Source organism: Scardinius erythrophthalmus (assembly GCF_964197995.2).
Source record: "Scardinius erythrophthalmus genome assembly, chromosome: 5".
Classification (NCBI taxonomy): Eukaryota; Metazoa; Chordata; class Actinopteri; order Cypriniformes; family Leuciscidae; genus Scardinius; species Scardinius erythrophthalmus.
Genome location: NC_138225.1, coordinates 35,507,300 through 35,529,671, shown reverse-complemented (window position 1 = coordinate 35,529,671; position 22,372 = coordinate 35,507,300). Strand labels below are relative to the sequence as shown.

At 36.9% G+C, this 22,372-nt stretch overlaps 1 protein-coding gene across 2 annotated transcripts in view; it reads right to left on the bottom strand.

Annotated features, from left to right (window-relative positions):
• Window positions 1-22,372, bottom strand: part of apba1a (amyloid beta (A4) precursor protein-binding, family A, member 1a) — a 60,128-nt gene that overhangs the window by 37,357 nt on the left and 399 nt on the right. For both annotated transcript variants that reach the window (XM_081364638.1, XM_081364639.1), the window contains exon 2: window positions 2,394-2,588. The gene's annotated coding sequence lies outside the window, so the exon portion shown is untranslated. The remainder of the gene's footprint in view (window positions 1-2,393; window positions 2,589-22,372) is intronic.

Sequence of the window (22,372 nt, the reverse complement as noted above, 5' to 3'; positions counted from 1 at the left end):
AATAATAAAATGAAATAAAATAACCCTCACCATTCCTTATCGTTGAATTTACTGGCTTAATCAGTGACTAGAAGAAGTGATTATAAGAGGTGTGAAGAAAATGGTCTAAAAATGTCTCTGTATGCCAAGAACATGCCTTGCTAATTAGTTTAACTTTTGGTGAGCTACATGGTAAAGCCTTGTTAATCCAGCCTTCACTATAAAATTTGTCTTGGTAGCAAAATATAGCCTCCAGGACATATGGGCGTGAAATGAGTACTGTTATTCTCTTTCAACAGGAACTATTGCAACACTGGAAGTGATTTTGTATTCATCTTCCTCAAGCCTGACTGCTGTCCTCATGTGATTGTGCCATTCTGTTCATTATCTACACATCACTTCCACTACACCCTTCTTCAGGACACATTGTATTTCAAACAGAACATGACTCCTAAGATATCAAGGGCAGATCGATCTGATGTAAAAGGTGAACAAACTCTTAGATGATGTAATGGTATCATATCGACTGACATGCAAGAGGAAGATTACAGCATCTGTGAGAAAGAACACCACTAATGAAAACGTCACACTTACCAGTGTAGTTTTGCATGTGCAGCTGAATTTCACAATACTAATCCAACACAGTGGTGACCGAAAATAGTTCACTTTTCAATGCTTTTTCATAGTCGCTCCTTGTCCACTTAATGCAGTGGAATCTCAGATGACTCCAGTTATCTAATTTGATGTCAAACATCAGACTCCACCAAACAGGCCTTGTAGAAGTGAATGTAATTCACATATTTACCATCTTAAGATTAGATACTTAGATACAAAAAAAAAAGACAATTCTGACATTATTTATCACCAAATTTTGCAGTGAAACGCACACGCACACACACAAAGATATTTAGAAAAATGTGCCAGTCGCTCTTTTCCAAGCGATTCCAATGAATGGGAACTGAAGCTTTCAAGTTTAAAAAATGATGCAAAAATATCATAAAAAAAATTGTCCAAATTACTCTGCACTATATTCAAAAAGACGTCTGAAACCACCATATCTCATACGTTTATATATTATAATATATGTTTAGAATTAAAATATATTTCACTGAAGCAGCAAAAGTCATATAGGTTTGGAACATGAAGGTGAGTAAATGATGACAGAATTGTTATTTTTGTATGAATTAAACATTTCCACCTTTTATTCAATAAATAAGTTATAAAATACTTTAAAAGGTGCATTGCGCAAGTCTCTGAGTTTTTGCAGAACTATGCCCCCTCTGGCGGCAAGCGAAACTGCAACCAGAAGTGTGCACGCTCACGGACAAAAGTTTTCTTTTTTTTATCTTACGTGGAGTTTGCGTTGGTGTTTGAAATGAACTACAAGCCGGTCTCTTAGAATCCATCTTCTACGGAGAATGGCGGCGAATACACAAACCTGCCAGACATAGCCAGGTGAGCGTGCCGTGAACGCGCATGACGTCACGCCCAGTCTAAAATTCCGGCCCGAATCCCTCTTATTTATTTTACTTTACAGGATTATAGAGACAATCTCAGTGATCAGAGAAGGGCTCATTCAGCCCATCAGGTAATTGTTTAAGCATGTATGGGTTAGAAAACGGGTATTTTTAACATGAAAAGTTGCTTAATGCACCTTTAAGTATTTGAAAATCAAGCCTGTGAAGAACTCCATCAAAGTTAAATCAAGAGCATGCCTCTTAAAATGTTCATTGAGAATTCAGGAAACATTTCACATTGAGGAAAAAAACCTAATAAACAAACAAACAAACCATGAATCAATGACACAAAAGCCTGAAGTAAAGAGCCATTGGATTGCCCCATGAAAGATGATGTAAGGGTTTTATATAGTGACAACAACAACAACCCCATTATGACAATGGTGTGGTCCATGCCTACTGCTTCTTCCTCTTTTCATTATTTATAATACGCAAAGCACAGCTGTTGCAGTGACAACAAATATTACCCAACCTTTTGCGCTTGAAGCAGAATGAATATCACAAGGATTGCCGGAAGATAAGAGACAAATCCAGCTGCAATCTGAGAGAGCAGATTAATTTAAGGCTGCAAGAAATATTTCAACGAAAAAGTTTAAATGCATGTCTGTGCTGAAATCATTCACAGCCTGGCTCTTTAACAGCTGCATGTATTACGGTTTAAACCATGTATACAAAATGAATATGCCTGTGTTGGAATTTAAGAAAGTATTCCCATAAACGGTGTATAAAGACATTCAACAATACATTTTAGTCAATCTCTTTTGAGTATATTTTGAGTGAGATACGAGAATGTCCAAAGGGTGTGATAGAAAGAGCAACGCAGAGATCTCGAGGGAGAAAAAAGAGAGGTTGAGATATTGGAACTTTGTCAAATATATGACAAAATGAGACACTTACCTCCCAGGCTCATCGATCTTCTATGGGTGAAGCAGGGCCAGTACAAGAGTAAAGAGGGACGTAGAGGTTGCCGAGATAGGGGCCTTGCAGTCGATCCTAATAATCAGGGTCGGAGCTCAGGATCAGGACGCTGGGGATGGGGAAAAACGGCTCAGCTCCAGATGGGTGCAGAGTCAGGCAGTGGCAAACATTTCACTGAAAATACAGAAACAGAGTAAAAATGTTAAATATTATAAAAAATATTTGTGTTTTTTTTTTTTTTTTCGCTTTAGTCATAAATGTAACACATTTTCAGCATAAACCTCACAAAATTTCATTGTAGTTAAAATATGAACTTAATCAAAGATATATTCTCTGAAAAAAAGCCTCAACTTAAACAATTTAGCTTCTCAAATATATTTATATTAAATATTTGTTTACATATATTTTTACTGGACAAAATAAAATACAGATGCAGTTTAATTTTCAGAAGAACTTTTATGCCCGGTTTCACAGACAAGGCTCAAACCTAGTCCCAGACTAAAATTTATGTTTGAGCTGTTTTAACTGAAAGCAACTTGCACAGACATATCTTAAATGGGTGGTATAATGCCCTTTTCACAAGATGTAATGAGTGTGTATTTGAAGTTTTAGTTCAAAATACCCCACAGATATTTTTATATAGCATGTTAAAATTGTCCCCTTTTGAGGGTGAGGAAAAACGCACCGCTTTTGACTCTGCCCCTTTAAATGCAAATGAGCTGCTGCTCAAGGCACAGAGGGCGGAGCTCCAACAGCTTGCTCTCACACAGACATGCATTGAAAATTTCAAAAACGTTTAGCCTTTTAAACCAGATTCAGACAAAGATGGAGAGACTCAAGAAGAAGTGACATGTAGAATGCAACAGGACGTTTCTAAATGGTTAGTTGATAAATTTATGTAGCTTATGTGTAGTTATCTTCTAGTCATTGATTAGCATATTCTATCATGATAATCTATAAATCGCATTCCCGGGGGCGGGTTTATGTAAATTATTGGGTTGGTGATGTCACTAACCCTGGAGGAATGTCGTGTACAGTAGTCCCTACCAGCTGTTTGTTGTAGTCCTTAAAAAGCTATTTCTTTAAAAGCAAATATCTCCCTTTGCTTTGAACTTTGAGCGTTGTAACTTAGCAGATGTTGTTTATGCTCAAACAGCACACAAATTAAGTTAGAAAAGTGAAATCATAATCAACCACCCCTTTAAAATATTTCAGTGCTACTGTTTTGTCTCAGGATGCACACCATTAATGTTTTTTTCTAAGGCACATCAAATATATATCTATAAAAAAACACTTATAAGGTCCTAATTTAACTAATGCCTACTCCTGGCTTAAAGGGTTAGTTCACCCAAAAATGAAAATCCTGTCAGTAATTACTCACCCTCATGTTGTTCCAACCCCGTAAGACCTTCGTTCATCTTCGGGACACAAATTAAGATATTTTTGATGAAATCTGAGAGCTGGCTCACTCCTTCATAGGCTGCTAGGTAATTGCATCTGCTGGCCCAGAAAAGTTAGTAAAAACATTGTTAAAATAATCCTGGTGACTCCAGTGGCTCAACCTTAAATTTATCAAGTGACGAGAATACTTTTAGTGCGCAAAACCCCCCAAAATAACGACTTTATTTAACTATCCATTTTCTGTGTGGGCCTCTAAGTGAGCGCCAAGACGCATGCGTGAGAACTGAGAAGATGACGCAGATGGGTCTCAATGTAGTGTTTAAAGTGTGCATTTCGAATCGTGAGAAACCAACGAGAAAACGTAAAAGTGCCTTACCAATTCTACAAAATTAATGGCTTACCTTTCACACTTTCCCATCAAATGATCATGAGCGTCATCATCTCAGTTCTCACGCATGTGTCGTGGCGCTCTCGTGAACTCACATCTGAGGTCCACACGGAAGAAAATTAATAGTTGAATAAAGTAGTTATTTTGGGTTTTTTTGCGCACTAAAAGTATTCTCGTCGCTTGATAAACTTAAGGTTGAGCCACTGTAGTCACTACTTTAACGATGCAATTACCTATAGCAGCCTATGAAGGAGTGAGCCAGCTCTCAAAATATCTTAATTTGTGTTCCGAAGATGAATGAAAAGTCTTTCGGGGTTGGAACAACATGAGTAATTACTGACAGAATTTTCATTTTTGGGTGAACTAACCCTTTAATCTAAGCCCTGTCTGTGAAACCAGGCCTCAAACAATTTTGCATCAGTTAAGATGATAGAAAAAAGATGGTATGTGATTCTTGCTGCCAGGATACTAGGGTGTTCTGGGTGGTTGCCAGGGAGTGGCTATGTGGTTGGTGTCATGAGTAATTTTAAATGTGTTGCTAGCATGTTTTGAGTGATTGCTAGGCAGTTATTTATTAACCCTTGTCAAAAGGGGAGCATGTCTATGTTCCCACAGCCCTATGTTCCCACAAACGGCCTACCCCTGACCCCACCCCTAAACCTACCCGTAACTGGGGTTTAGACAAATCGTAAAAAAAAAAAAAAACTCTTAGAAATGTGGGAACATAGGGCCATGGGAACATAGGGATGTGGGAACATAGGGTCAAGGGAGTCCAACCACAAGACCCTATATTTGGCTTGGGTCAGTCTATTGGATTTTATCATCTGCCTGGTGAAAGTCTGATCTTTCAGATTAGCAATACAATTCAAGCAATTATTCATGCCTGTTGCACAAACGGTGCAGGATTGTTGGGTTAGGAGTTTTAAAAACCTAAGCATTAGCAATTGATGCTTGCTTTCGATCAACACTCAAAGCCCTAATATAGCAAAGCTAATTTGCACTGCAACTCCTCCTTTATTAATGATGCATAAGGTAGTCACAAAGTAAAACTGAAAAACATTTTAAATTCAGTATCAGCTGCGAATCTCGGTCACGAAAACTGCAAAGCTGAATGGATGGGACGGATCTACATTTAAACCCACAGCCACACCAAACTGTCAAGGCAATTAAGAATACTGGAGTTATAGGAGGAATCCTTCAGACAGCTGATTGACACAGTGTAAGATTCACTGACCCTAAATATTGCTTTAGCTTATGGTACTTTAAGAATGGTCAGCACATGATCGAAAAGATAAATATGGGTATTATTTTTAATATGTGTATAAGTGGGCATTTCATTTCAGTTTAAAAAAAGAAATTGCAGTAGTAACATAAGAAAGCAGTCACTTTGAAAGGTTGACCAATTTTTGTTTTACGATATTCATATTTTTTTCTATAGTCTATATAATATAACATAATATAATATATCATTAAAATATTAACATATTATAAAACATATACTGATCATCCCACTGTTTACAAAAACACTACTGCTAATCCTATTATTATTTTCACTGTGGGGTCAAGTAGGGGGTAAAACGGCATGGCTCGTGATTGTTTGAGCCCCGCAAGGAAGTCACTGAGGCCTTAAGGAAGCCACTTCACCCCAGGCTGCTTTAAGGGGTTTTGTCCCTGTAACAAGAGCACTGGAAATCTCTTTGGATTAAAGCATCTCATAAATGACCACATGCTGGTTAAGTGAACATGGCATATATTCTGACTAGAGTCAACTGACTATAAAGACAATGACTTTCAAAATTAAACCCACCCTAGGATATGTTCACTGGCGTAAAAATATGCATCCAGACATATGCATCCTTCTCATGTTTTATACACACTCGCATATAGCCTTTCTGCTGCTGAATGTTACACACATTTATCCAGCATATAGTCCTCCTTCCAGGCTACTGCCAGTATCTAGGCCACAGGCTCCATCATATCTGTCCTAAGCTGACAGTGGCAGTTAAATTTGTGTTATGTGAAAGCCTCTCCCAGGCCTTTTTCATTCACCAGTTAACAGCACTTCTTCTACCTCGGGGTGTGCGATTGCGTGCGTGCACGTTTGTGTGTGCATGAATGATGGACGCGTTTATGCTCCCTTTCACTATCTGTTCATGTCCAGCACTGTGATTTTGGACCATCACTTCACTCAGCCACCAGGCAGTCTCGTTTCCAGCCAGAAAAAGAAAATCCTAGAGATAATGACACATTCAGGATGGAAATTGTTTTCTTCTCATTTTATCTACTGAACAAGACAGAAGTAATTTAATGTAGGACTAAAGGAGGCTCCATCCCACATATATGCTCATGATGAAAAGCAACTGTCTTCATGTATAAATGCAACTATTTGTAATGAGCTGTGATTTAGAAGAGCTGATATTTTCACTAGGAGCACTATCACCTCTCCGACTTGTGAACAGACTGTATTTCCATATTCTAATTGACTAGAGAGCATTTCATCTACAGGAGCATCATCTAGAAGGTTTTAGGTCAGCCACTTTATAAAGAGAGACACTCTACATTCTCTACAATCAATTCAGTCTACTAATAAAGCATACTGTATAGGTTATTTATATACATAAATTCTTAGCTGAATAGTGATGTGCATGTTTCCTTGCAGCCATAGTATGCTCTATGAATTTGTCTTGCATAACAATGTATTTAACTATATAGCAAAAGGTCTAAAAATTGTACCTTGTTCTGGACAAAACCACTCACTTAGACGTAAAGTGACCAATCACAGTCAATTTTGTTTCACGTGCCATTTAGAAGCAAGTGATACCACAATAATAGACAAGCTTAAAAAATATTTAAACAGAACAGAACAGAAACCACAAAGTAGTGAAAAGGGTGTATAGAATCTGGGTCAGAATTTCTGCCCATCTATAAGTAATAAGCACTGACTATTTAACATAATTCAGAACATATATTTCTGCTCATGGATGTTTAGTTTACTTGTTTCTTTGTTTCCAGGCAGTCTGATTAAAAAAAAAATGCCATGCATGCCCTTATTTCCGGAAGTGGGAAAAGTCAGCCAATCAGATCAAGAAAGCACTTTCCAGTATTTAGTGAAAATGCATCAGATGGTCAGTGAATGCACAGTGGGCGATCTGTGGGCACGTCGTCTCGGACTGAAAACATCTATGAATAGGTCTTGCAGTAGGCAGAGTGAGAAAGTCAGACCGTCAGACATCTTTTCTCTTGCTTGTTCAACCGAATCAAATGGAGAGGAGGAGCAAACACTATCTTTAACCCATATTCAACAATATCTAGAAAGGCCCTTGCCATTTCTCTTTTTTTTCTATCCCTACTCTTCCCAACAACACAAGCTGACAGAAATTGACACCTATAATCTCTTTAAGACAAGGCTGCTGCATACAGTCGGCATTATCTTGTTGGCTTTCTGAGGTTTAAAGCGACAGAGTAGCTTTGCTGAACTCCAGATCAACCTGATTATGCCACTTTTGTGAGATTACATGCGATTAGCCACTAACATTACCATCAGATGATGTTAAAGAAATGAAAACATCTTTTATGTTCCACAGATGAAAGAAAGTCATACAGGTTTGAGGACGAGTAAATGATGACAACGAATTTTCACTTTTGGCTGAACCATCTTTTAAGCATTCACAAAATACACCAAAAACACAAAATGCATATAAAAGATTGGTTTGAAAGATTTAACAATGATACTACAGAGTTTCAGAGCATTTCTCCTGCAAAACAGAGTGAGGGACGTTTTTGGTATGATTTAAAAATTGTTGGAATAAAAACAAGGGCAGGGACCCATGTGTCTCAGCTGAGCATGTGTTTGGAGAGAGAGAGAGAGAGAGAGAGAGAGAGAGAGAGAGAGAGGAGAGAGACGAGACAGACGTGGGTGGTCACATCGGTCTGTAATTACTCCCTCTGGAGCTCCAGGTGAAGAGAGATGACCTTTCCACAAGCTAAAAGCACAGCGCGCACAAATCACCTGACAACACGTGCAGGAATGGGCTATCACGTGAACTTTCTAACAATGAACAACAGATGACATCAAAATACTCACCCTGTAGCACAATACATGTATGCTTCAGAAGAATTTACTGACAATTCAATGCTAAAATCAAATCAACATCATGTCTTGTTTACACAAAGGTCAATTACGTGATGCTGCTTTTGTTGTCCTATTAATGTATTAAAAAATGCATTTAACATTAAACTCATATATACAATTACTTGATTATACATCAACTGTGAGCATGCTTTTAATTTATGTATTCAAATTCATGTTTTTTATTTTTATTTAAGTATATACTACGGGGCAGTTGAATGCTTGAACTGGATTGGTTGACGAACGTTCCAAGGTGTGCAATTATTGTCAGGGAAACGCACGGCTAAAGTAGTTCCAGGCATGTTTTGACCGCATTACAGTTCCATATCACTTCGCCTTAATGATTTCAGTATTTTAAAAGTCCTTACAGACTATAACAGCAAAAGAACCAAAACCCAAGCAAATAAATATAGTAAACAACTGGATAAAAACGACTAATTGTGTCCATGTTTTTTGCTACAAAATTACATTTTATTACGTATGCAGAGCACCCCAGATAGCACAGATACACCTGTAAGGTGTCTGCTAAAGATCTATTAATTTGGAAAGCATCTGCTGTGTAAAAGCATCTGATAAATGTCGTAGAAAAGGCAGTTTTGCATATATTCTAAATCTAAAACATCTTAAAGACATCTTCTAAATGTCTATATGACATCCAACAGGAAACGTCCTAGAGACGTATTGCAGATGAGCAAACACTTTAAAAAATACATCTTGCAGATGTAAAAGCAGACATCAAATAGACATATCCGGGATACTTGTGCTATCAGGGACATACTCTCTTTCTCCCGCTCTCTCTCGCACTCAAACGCACACACACGCACACACACTCGCATAGAAAAGTGTTGTCAGCGCCGCTCTGACGATTGTACAAGTAAAATAGCTTAACAACTTAAAAGCTACATAATTTTTTCACTACTAGCGAGGTAGATAAAGTTACAGTCGCAATTAGTAGAGATACTGCTACCGAACGAACCGCTTTGCATCATGGCCGCATTACCAACTCGGGTGTGCATTATTTTTTATATTCAACGGCCCGTCGTCAATTACTCCTTACTTAAAATAACATGAATACAAAGAGTACATTTGACACATGTGTTTTAAACTATAGTCTTTTAAAAGATTTTTCCTTTTCATGGATTTTCCTGGAATGAAGCTATACAGAACATGTTTGTTTTGTTTGAAGCGGTAGGGGTTATCGTCTCAAGGCTCCCGGCATTAATCTAGCTTACATTACGCTGGGCTAATCTCTGCCAGAGGCTGGTTTAACCACCGCACATCCCCAAAAATCTACTGAGCATGGTCTCTGAATCCCAGGCAGAGCAGCTCTCATGTGGAGCGAACTTCAAGTGCTCATGAATTAACACAGCAGGCTTTATACACAAACTGATACACACACCATAGCCGTAGCTCCACGCTCGACGCTGAGACAATGAATCGTGGATCGTGAGAACTTGGAGAGGCCGTGCAGCATCACAACAAAGAAAAGCCCCATCTTTTGTGTAATTCGTACAATCCAACACTGTTAATCTCAAGGCTTTGTAGGTCTTGGACAAAACATATACAACAATGTGCCTGTCAGCCGGCCTAAACTGAGATCAGTTTGCCAAACATCAGAGTAATTCTCTCATGAGATGTGAATGGCAACCAGAAAATGTGCCAAATGTACAGTCAAAGTGAACAGCAAATAGATCATTCACACAGCGCTTGCCACTGGCTGCTCTCTCCCCATCAGCCTTGAGCTGACAAAGAGACAGAGAAAGTGAAGCAGAGAAAGAGATTCCTTCTGGAATAATCCAGGACACCTGCCCTCCCACAGGGCTTATAGCTTTATATGTAATCTGCAGTGTGAATGCTGCACTGCTAATAATGCCAGTGATATGACTGTGAGACAGCTTGATCATCGCTGCGATCTATCATTCGCTTTCTCTCTTGGTAAAGTATGACACACTGATTAAAGCAGAAGACTTCAAATAAATTCAGAAGCTAATTAAACAGTTAAGTCAAAACACTGCAAAAGAAAAACAAATTAGCAGTGCACATGAGAACAATATTGGTGTTATTATAAGCACTACACGAGTAGGATTGAATATTTAGAATGCATCAGAATATGCACACTGTAAAAAAATTGCTGCCTTAAAGTACAATCAGCTTGGAAGTTTAAGTAATTTCAACTTAAATTACATTAAACTGACTTTAAAAAAAAAAAAAAAAAAAAGAGTTGAATCTTGTATAACTTAGAAAAAAAGATGCTTAACTTATTTTGATGAGTTAAAGCAGTGTAAAACCATATGTTGTCATAACTTATTGATCATATTTTTTTACAGTGCAAAAAGTTTTCTCATGTGGAAAGTCTGTTCCAGTAAATTGCTCAAATGCTTGTTTTCTCACAGTGATTTTCCATGTTGGCTTCACAGATGTAAATGAAAACAAAAATGAACATATCATATTTTCAGAATAGCTTTAAGGTGAACAAAAATGAATACAATGAAACCACAATTAGATGCATTCCTATAATATATCAAACTGGGGTGTAATGATACCCTTATGTCACGATTCGATACACATCACGATACTAAACACACGATACACAATATTATTGCGATACTCCAAGACATATGGTGAAAGGTTAACAAAAAAATGTACGGTTGATTAAAATGGTAAATTTAGTATTATATTGGGGTGTAAATGAATAGGCTTGGACTTGGTGCTGATAATGCACAGGACAATAGCGACACCAGATTAAAAATATTCATGATTCTGAAGCTGAAAATACAGAATTATTTTAGACGAATATGCTTGCACTATGTCACTGACTAGATATTTGAAAAAAATATAGGCCACTTTTTACTGGTAACATAATACATTTGGCATTATCAGGACCCACAAATATCCCCCCATGTCATTAATATACATTATATTCAACATTAGTAGTTTAATGTAGTACTGACACTAAAACTCTGTAATCTTTATTTTTTCCTCACACAGAAATGTTCATTTTGGGTGAACTATACACAGCACAGATTGTCACTATCCACGATACACATTGTTGTGTTTTTGTATTGCAATATATTGTGACTCGAAATATTGTTGCACCCCTAATATAAACTATATACTGAAGGTAGATGTGAACTACTAGATGAATAACCAATGATTATACATCTCACATGTGTTGTGGAAAATTTTTTCTTCTTCTTTAAATCAGCAAGTTCCCCTTATGACAACCTATTCAATAGAGTTTGACAATATGTCTTATTCGGGATCCCAAAATAAATGTGTTAAATGAAACAATCAATTTCAAAAATCTCCCCACGCTCGACCTGAGAAATCTTCTACTAGCCTCAGTAGAACAAAATAATCCAACAAAATCAACATCACAACACCAGCTTTGCTGAGTTTAGAGAGTAGATTGTGATATTAATGATTATTAATTAAGTCATTTAGAAAAGCCTATTATGCATGGTCAGTTAAAGTCTCTGTTGTCAGTTGTCCCTGCATTAATATTCTGTCAGATTTGCTTTCTCCAGCAACGCAGCTCAGAGGATTATGTCTATTAAAATGTATTCATACTAGAAACATGACCCAGTCCTTCCTTCCTGCAGATTCCTAAAAATTAATTACAACTTCTTAAAATTTTGCCAAGCCAAAAAAAACAAGTCTAGATTGTTAAACCAGCCCGTAATTAAGCACTTCTCTTTTAGTCTGAATCTTTCTATTAATTTTTGCTGCAGTGCTATACAGAACATTCATTATAATTCTATGCAAGTAAATTTCAATCTAATTATGGCCAAACCTCTTTTACAACAGCCTCCATAAGTTAATGACTCCCTGATAAACAACAAAGGGAACAAACAAACCAATGCCAGATGGTGCAAAACAAGCGTAAATAATGTTTTGGCTTGATAAAAGAAACCTTTTATCTTTCGCAATTAAAGGAATCACAAGACGGGAAAACTGAAAACTTCCATCCAGGCCATTACCATTCGACAGTCCTTAACAGACTAAGGACTGAATCTTCCTTACTCTAAAAGGGATAGTTCACCCAAAAATTGTAATTCTGCCATAATTTACTCAACCTCATAATTTACTCAACCCTGTATGACTTTCGTATCTTCCGTGGAAAATAAAAAAATTATATTTTGAAAAATGTCTACAAAGTGTTTCTCCTGGATTATGGGGTGGGGTCTAAATCTTTCAAGCTTTAAAAAGGGAACAAATAGCATGAAATTAATCAACTTGACAGCTATATTAGTTTTTTGATGCGACAATCACCGTGAACAGATTGAAATTTAAGTTTTTAATTACTTGCAAATTGAGTAATTAAACAACACACACATTCACAGAATAAAGTTTTTTTTTAGAACCGATTCCAATACAGAGTATTGTCCAAATGCAGAATAGATTTTTATTTAATGTTTTACCTCTATTTTTTTATTTATTTTTTGTTAAATTCGTCTTCCTATTACTACAATAAAAATGTTTTCTATATTTATAACAACAGCTGGAGCAGAAGCAACAATATTAACAATAAATTGAGTGTTTTCCAATGACGAGAGAGTCTATCAAATTAGCATAAATGCAATGATTGCTTTTAAACTTGTTTTGAAAGGTCATTTATATTAGCTAAAGACTAATCTTTCTGATTAAGGAAAAAATCTCAAATATCGGTAAAACCAATTATCGTTCGATCTCTATATAGTATAGACTACATCAAATATGGCACAAACCTTAAACGTCAACTCACGTCAAACCTCATTGGTTCTCGCAAACACATTTTTGGTTTAACATTTAACATTTCTTTAAAAAAAAATTATAAAAAAAAGGGGTTCTCACATCAGTTGCAAAGGTTGCATCTTGCTTCACGACAGCCTGCCCAATGCTCTGCCCTACCCATGCATTTTACAGTCTCAGCTAACCTACTTTTACACTGACATTTAAATCACGTCAAAGCATTTAATTAGTTGTAACGTTGCTGCTGTGCTCCTATAAATCAGTAAATCACTTTCAAAGCAGTCATGTAAATGAATAGCCGTCATTAAGTTCCATTCAGTGGCGATATGAATATGAATAGATAATATTAATAAAAGGTATGTGAAAACATCCGCTGTGTTGACACAAGGACATGACCTCCGGTAATATAAGTGTGAATGTTTACAGGATTTGAATGAACAAAACTCTGATAAACAGTTTTGATTAAAAAATCTTTGGAAATTAATGGATAAAATATTCGATCCACCTCATGATCTTCATCATAACCACAGTCATCATTCTGTCCTCATTCAGACCGCTTTTTTTTAAAACTATTTGAACACTACCTTTGGAACAGAGTTCCTCTGTGTTGGCCCTGAGAATACTGATGGAAAATCTTTTAAATAAAAACTGAAAGCTGTTTAATCATTTTCTCTGAACGTAGTGACAGAATTTTGCTGACTTGAAAGACCACACAAGACAAATAATACATGAGGAAAACTGGCCCAAGGCCACATCGGACTCAGAGTATTTGCAAAGTGCAGCTGCTTCACTTTCAAGATTTCATATGAAGCCACCAAACAAAACTCAACACGCAGCTTAAAAATTAATACAATCCCAAAACCGGCGCCGGATACTCCCAGGAGAGTCTCAGGCAGCTCATTAAATATTCTGTTTAAAAACAGGTAAGAGAATTTCCTTTATTTAACCTGACTGCACAAAATGTGCTAACTGTTAATATGTATAAATAAATATGTGAATGATTTATTATTAATATGTAGGATATATTATATATATATATATATCCTACATATTAATGTATGTATGTATGTGTGTGTGTGTGTGTGTGTGTGTGTGTGTGTGTGTGTGTGTGTGTGTGTGTGTGTGTGTGTGTGTGTGTGTGTGTGTGTGTGTGAACATATGTTACCGGCAAAGTGTAAAATCCCAGGATTTTGTATAGAATGCCTGATGGTTTTTGTCCTAATTCTATACATTACCTAGGCCTTCTATAGAATACCGGATTGCACACTTTGCCAGTAACAAACAAACAAACAAACAAACAAACAGAGGGAGAGAAAAAGAGAGAGAGAGAGAGAGAGAGAGAGAGAGAGAGAGAGAGAGAGAGAGAGAGAGAGAGAGAGAGAGAGAGAGAGAGAGAGAGAGAGAGAGAGAGAGAGAGAGAGAGAGAGAGAGAGAGAGAGAGAGAGAGAGAGAGAGAGAGTATTTTGTATGGTAGTGTATGCACTATTTAAATTTTTTCTTTAATCCAATTTCCATCATCTTTTTCACACAAGAGTAGCTTGAATTTGAACTTTGACATTTGTGTTTAAAACTAGAAACTAAACAGTACAGACGGTTTAAATTAAATATCCCATTTTGGGGTATGGCTTTTTGTCCATGTTTCTACACTTTGAGCTCATAAATAGGCTACTGTAGTTTTTGGCATAAAATAAATAAATAAATAAATAAAAATAAAACACTTTTAGCAAATGCAAACATTTACAATTTACAGTGTCTCTTCTATAGTGGTGCAGTGACGTCAGAACCCGGAAGTCTAATTAGCCGCTGGTTCCTTCGAGATTGAGATACTGTGGTTTTTTTATTTATTTTTATGTGTAAAATAAAGCCTGTGGTAAACATAACTTGGTGAGTGTGTGCGGTGTGTACATTCATAGTAGAGCAAAACGTCAAAGTATAGTCAAGTTATGTTTACTACAGACTTTATTTAACTCATAAATTGAAAAACGCCATAATAAAGCCCATAGGAAAACCAGCGGCGAATTAGACTTCCGAGTTCTGATGTCATCCCTGCACCACTCTATTTGACCAAATATTTATATCATCTCATACTCATGGGCAAAATGCTATCCAACAAAGACGTCTCTATAATGTGAATATCCTATTCAAAATAACAACATGCAACAGCAATTAGCAAATATGCTTAATATCCTAAATAAACCATAAACATATTTTTCTATATGTCCTGCCCCAACTTCCTTTTTCAATAGGAAATGCATTTTTTGTGAAGTACATATGTAACCCTGGATCACAAAACCAGTTGGTCGCCACCACAAAATCGCACGGGTATATTTGTGGCAATAGCCAACAATACATTGTATGGGGCAAAATTATCGATTTTTCTTTTATGCCAAAAATCATAAGGATATTAAGTAAAGATCATGTTCCATGAACACATTTAGTAAATTTCCTACCATAAATATACACAACATTTATTTTTGTGAGTAAATGCTGCACAATCGCGAACATATATGGACAACTTTAAAGGCGATTATCTCAATGTTTCACCCTCCGATTTTCAAATAGTTGTATCTCGGTCAAATATTGTCATATCCTAACAAACCATACATCAATGGAAAGCTTATTTATTCAGCTTTCGGATGATGTATACATCTCAATTTCAAAAAAATTACCCATGTGACTGGTTTTGTGGTCCAGGGTCACATATAACATACAGGAAAACCCCCTAAGGGAGCCGACTAAAAAGAGCGTGATGTCCATACAGAGAGAGCATTAATAAGAGTAAACCCATAAAACTGCAGGTCAAAGAGCCCTTCTGGGAGGGACATTTCCCATTTCGGCTTCTCCACTCATTTGCCTAGAAAGACCTACAGCCGGGACCCCTCCGGTCAAAGTATAGTCAAGTAGGCTTCACTCCGCTCACAAACAAGAGCTTATTTAAAACATGGGCAGCAACAGCCAGAAAAATACTAGAAAAAAACAACAACTCAAAAACACTGGGTGCCTATAGGGAAATTCAGTTTAGGATCACCTTTGATCTCTTCTCGTGCGGTGACAAGTATCCATGTGTGCTATAGCAAATAACCTCTAAAATGTCTGTCTTCTAAAAACAGTCACCGTGATCTTGCTGCTAGACATCTCACTGCACGATAGCATTGCAGATAAGCACTGATGACAGGAAAACATGACATCTCAACCAAGTACATTCCTTCTTAGTCTTGTCAAAACTGTCTCTATACTGATAATTTGAAGTTGAGACATTAACCACACCCTTCCTTCGATTATGGCTAAATAAAAACATGCATGCTGCGCTTCTCCCATTTTGACGGCGCTGCTGAATCAATGTGTGCAAAGCTAGGCTGACAACTGACACAAAACAGCTGTATGTTATTCCTCTAGATCCAAAGAAGTACATAAAAGGGCATCTTAATAATAATATATCTGGATTTTTTTTTAAAGAAATACATATTTTTGTGCATCCTATTCTTCAATTATTTTTCAAGTGCTAAAGCACAGTCTGTGCTTGCACTGTCTTTAGCTGAGATGAACGATCATTGCACATCCATTTAACCATTTTCTAGATCAATTAATTGATTCAAGTTTGGCCGTGTCGTTAAGTGAAACTAATTCTGCATACAGAGCGGTTTGCTGTGAATATGTTTAAAATCGAAATCTATACACATAATCCGTACCTAGGCTACCTAATAATCTATAACCATGAAATTGTGATGTGCAAATCTGTAAATGATCTATATTGCAAATAACCTCTACATGAAGTATTTGCTTTGAATCAGATTAACAAGTGTAACTGATCAGTCCTTGACACACTGAGGGACTATTCACATCACTGTATGCTCGTTCTTCTAGATCTGAGAACTGAGCCAGGTTTCTCCCAAGGTCTTTTTTCTCCAATACTGTCACACCTAATGGACTTTTGGTTCTTTGTCACTGTCGTCTTTGGTTTGCTCAGTTGAGGCTTAAAAGACAATTAATATTCAGAGAATGTTATTGATCTGACACTATCAGATGAGAAAGCAAAAACTAAACTGAATTGCGCTGGAAAATGACAATGTTGTATTCTGTACGGCTGCTTTTGAAGTCTTTCCATAACTGATGAACTTTGCAACATTGCCACTGTTATTGAACTGAAGTGATTGAACACTGAATCTGACTAGTGACAGTACTGCTCTCTGTAGAGATGCTTTGTTGTTTCTAAATGAAATGTGCTTGATAATTGATGAATTTTTGCAAACATTGACACTGAAATGGAATTGAAACAACACTGAACTAAACTGAGCTGAATATTGACACTATTGTCTTCAGTTGCTCTACAACTGAAATTTATGTTGTTTCATAACTGATTCGTTTTGCAACATTAACACTGTTATTTTACTATCTGTTTATGACCGTGACTCTGCTTTCAAAATCTGTATTGTATAAAGCACTATATAAATAAATTATCCGTACATGAGCTATTTTAGAGCAGGAACAATTCTGTAGATACCCGGTAGTTGCGACAGGAATTAAAAATATCATAAGTAAGGTACAACGGGGCTGAAGGCGCACCAGGGTAAAAGGTGCCTTTGATTTTATTTTCCTCTAAACCACTAGATGGCACAAAAACTTTCCAAAACATCGGCTTTTCAAGATGCACGTGGAAATTTGGCTGATCCTTGACACGATCAGCAGTGCAAAGTGTATTCTGTGCAAATTTCATCTAATATTTGATGTTTTTTACCATGTTGTCGATTTAAGAAGCAAATGAGATTTGCTAAAATGATTATTATCATTGAATATATTTTGAACGATTTTCTCAAGGAAATTGCAACGGTTTTTCAATAACAGAAGAATATGTAAAAATATGGTATTTGGGGTAAAAGGCACAAGGCACAATAATTAACATGATAATAAACAGCCGGCTTACTTTCCCATTTGTCGACCTGACATGGTTAGATTCAGATGGTAAATATCACATATTAAGTTGGGTGTCCACCTTAGAGATAATCACCATATTTATAAGGGAACCATCATATTTAAAAATATATTAATCAAATTATATAATAAAATATAATTTATTGTTACTACTGTAAATCTATATTAAATTATTGTGGGATCTCATTCAATGCTTTCAAAATCTTTGTTTCTGTATTTTTTAAAATGAACATTTTTATGACAGTATATTTACTGAACAAAAATGAATTCATAGTACAAACTAGAAAATAGTACAAACTTTGCTAAAGTGATTATTAAAATTATTAACTTGGACATTATTCAAAACATTATTTTACCAAAAGTATTTCGGATTTGTATAAATAATGTGTATTTTGCCCCATGCTGGAGAGGCTTTTACCACGTGTGGGGTGTAAAACGCCCACCTTGTCACCTCACACATTTATAAGATTTTTAAACAAAACAAACCACTTTTATGATTTATTTTCACACAAAATTGCTCCATCATTGTTCAATAAAAACATATATTTGTTTTTCAGCAATCATACAACATGGGATAAGTGACAAGCACATTTTTCTTCAGGTGTGCCTTTAGCACCCTGTGGCAGTAACATGGCACTTTGATAAACTGTATCATGGTACATTTGGTACTGAAATATTTACATAAGGTTCTTGGATGAAATTTGGAGTATTGTGGTACTTGTTCAAAAATATGGTGGTAGCCTACCACAGTACCTTTGATATAACGTGATATTTATGATACTTCAAGGTACTTATTTAAAAATAAAAAAATAAAAACATGATAGCAACATATCATGTACAAAAGAAATGCTCATATTAGTACTTTTTGTGCAAGTGTAAATACCCCAGGAGAGCAGTGCTCAGCAAATTTGAATGTCCAGAACATAATCACACAGATAATCCATGTTAGGCTATATCACACAACAATAGCAATTTTTTCACCTAACCAAGATGGTTTACAGCTGAGAAAAACACAGATGTCAGATCCTATGGTGTTATTGCTGTTATTTGCTCAGTCATGGCTTGATGCGTGAGAGGGCTTTAAGAGTCTTCTGAGAACACTCCCATATCCACAGCTCCTCAAAAACGAAGCGTTTACACACATTCCCCTTTGTCACTGAGCAACACTTATTGACTTTATGCACAATTCGCTATTATATGTTTGCAAAGGGCGGGTCATTACAATTACCTACTCCATGCTCACTGACGTCCAAAAGCAGCGTACTGCGACATAAACCACGACAGTTTTTTTTTTCTTCCTTTTCATTAAAGGCATTAAAAGTAAACTAATCTGTCACAACTCATAAGATTCAATCATTTTTAAAGTTTAATTAAAAAACACTCCCTAGCCTACCAATCAAAACATCAATACAATGCGTAAACTACGCGTTTTCGCATCCCTACCTGCATAGACAGCATCAGCATCACTCGGAGAGAGTAAAGGTGTGATATTGCGGATGGATGGAGATGGTTAGTATTGGATGGATGTGGCACATAACGTTAACTTGAATATGTGCAGCGACGACTAACGGAGGGTTTTCTGTATCAAGCCTGTGCAAGCCCTGTCCTTGTCATTTCGCCTTCTTCTCAGTCAGTTTTCACGCGAGTGTTTGGCTCTCCCACCTGCACAGCATCCGACGCCGCGCAGTGAGTCTGCATCTAGGGCATGTATTTGGCAGGAAAGCAGATTGGTAATGCCTACAGCGCAAGCGTATTCCGAGGACGCCATTCAACAGCAGAGCACTATTTTGCAAAAACGCTGAACCTCTGTGGACCACAGAGATAGAAGGGAGTGCGTTTACAATCACAGCGATACACACACAGAGAGAGAGATAGGCTACTATAGTGAGTCATCAGTTGTGGCACTTTAACGTCTGTAACGGAGACTACGTGAAATCTGTGTCCGGCAGTGAGGCTTATTCATTTTCACACTCCTCCTACACAAACACTCTCAATTAGTGGTGTGCCGTTCGTAAACGGGGGTTTTAAATCTATTAAAGACACCATGAAATCAAAACGCACAATTTCTATTTTTTAATGGAATTTCCAGTAGGGCTGGGCGATATGGAATTTTTTTTTATCACGATATGTTTTTCCATATTGATCGATCTCGATTCTTATCACGATATGTAGTTTTTGCAGATGCTGCCAGTGTAAGGGACATCCTGAAGCTTGAAGAAACAATTTACTGAAACTTTAGAATAAAGTTTAATAACATAAAAAATTAAACAATATGCCTTTCAGTAATGAGCACTAAATATTTTTGTTAAGGTCTTCATGCAGCCAAAGGATTCACATTACACTCCCACATTGTATGAATCTTTCTATTGGTCAAGAGAGCAGCATATTTGGAGGTATTGAAAAATGCAAAAATAAAAGGTTAAGTGCACATCATTTGTAATTGCAAACATGAGTGCATCTCCCTTTATACTATAATACAAACTTTTACTTATTGAAACATTGTATATAAACTAACAGCTGTGACAACTATCACATCAAAATACTTTGGCTGGACAGTGAACATCTCAAGTACAAAAAGAGTAAACATGGCCCTGGCATAAATATTACCTGAAAGATTAAGGTAGATCTCTAGAATTGTTTTATAAGTAGAATGAAATCTGAGCCAAAATTGCACAAATATGTAAACGTAGTAAACCAAGGGCTGGGCGATATATCACATGACATAGTTTATATGCACATCTCGTCAGTAAAGCCGGTTCCTTGATTATTAGTAAATCGCCATCACCTGCTTTCAGATGGAGCGGTATTTACCGTACAACACAGAGACGTAGTTAACTGACAAGCTGAGACATATCGCATTAATTATCACGGATCGCCTGTGATAATTAATGCGATATATGGCTCAGCTTGTCAGTTGTCTGCCATATCCAAACCACGTCCACACAATTGACGTCGTGTTACCTTTTTTTTTTCTCAACAATGTCTTCGGTCTCGAGTTATGTAGTGATGTCGCCTTCACATTCGGCATTATTTTCGCTGTCCTCAACTTCAGTTTCGTTCATTTTTTTATCCTTTTTACAACTTGTTTCCCTTTCTCTCAGTCTCCTTCTGTTTACTGTAGCCACGCTGCTCGCTGAGAAGTGGGCGTGTCCTACCGGCATACGGCAGCCGGCAGATGCTGTTGCGCTTAGTTTTTCATGTGATATCGAATAATGTCCCAAGCATATTATCGAAATCGTTCAGAATATTATCGCGATCCCGTATCGAGATCGAATTATCGCCCAGCCCTAATTTCCAGTATTTTAATTCATGTGCCATCGAAATCACAATAACGTCCACTGTCTCTGTCTTCTGTAACTTATCGTCTCTTCTCTGATGACGTGTTTACTGGCGCGAGGGCGGGACCATAAGTTTTGAATCACTACTGCGCAGACTCGGGCTCCGAATGACGTAATCGGCAATGACTGTTACCTTTTTTTCTATCATGCGTATTTTATTCTGTGGTGGAAACAAGCTTCCATAAATTTCCGATGGTTCTAAAAAAAATTCTTGTTTGAGAGGTCGTTCACTCTAATATGTAAGTCACAATAAAGAGAAAAAAAATGACAACTCAAAACTTCAGTTTCACGCCAACTTTAAATGAATTCACTGATTAATAGGCTGAATTCGGAATAGCATACTAATTCTGCACTATTTGTTCCATTCTTTTGAAGCACGTGACTGCGTTACTAAATGAACTCGCGCTGAATGAGTTCGTAGGCCTACAAATGAGTTACTTTCATGAATGAGCTTCCGCTGGCTGGCTAAACCAGAGTCGACATCCCAACAAACACTGAATATTCCCCAAACGATAGCATATGATTCCCATTTGGTTATTTATGGGAACCAAAATGTTTAAACGAATGAGTGAATGATTAGTGATTCACTAATAGCACGCTCACTTGTTGCCACCTAGTGGTGTAATGATAACCTAGTCCTAGCCTATTTCTTTTTGGTGACTGGTTTCTTCACTACAGGATTCGAGTCACCGGGATGAATCAAAACGAACAGCACTCAGGCATCGATGACCACAAGCACAAGTTAGAAACTGGATTGAAGGCATTATTTTTTCCGGTAATGAGGATGGACGGCACTTTGTTTGCACGGCAATACCAATTTCGTATTGAAAAACTATACAGAACTTCACAGTTTAGGCCCTCGCATTTCTTTTCGGATTGTAGATTTGGTAACTGGGTGTAATGCAGTGCTTTCCCTCAATGAAACTCTACTGTAAACAAACCCTGTTCAACCTGTCATCAGCAGGGAAAGCGACATCGGAACTGCCACTGAACCTCATTGAAGTACAATGATTTTTTTTTAATGCATGGTTACTGTTTTACT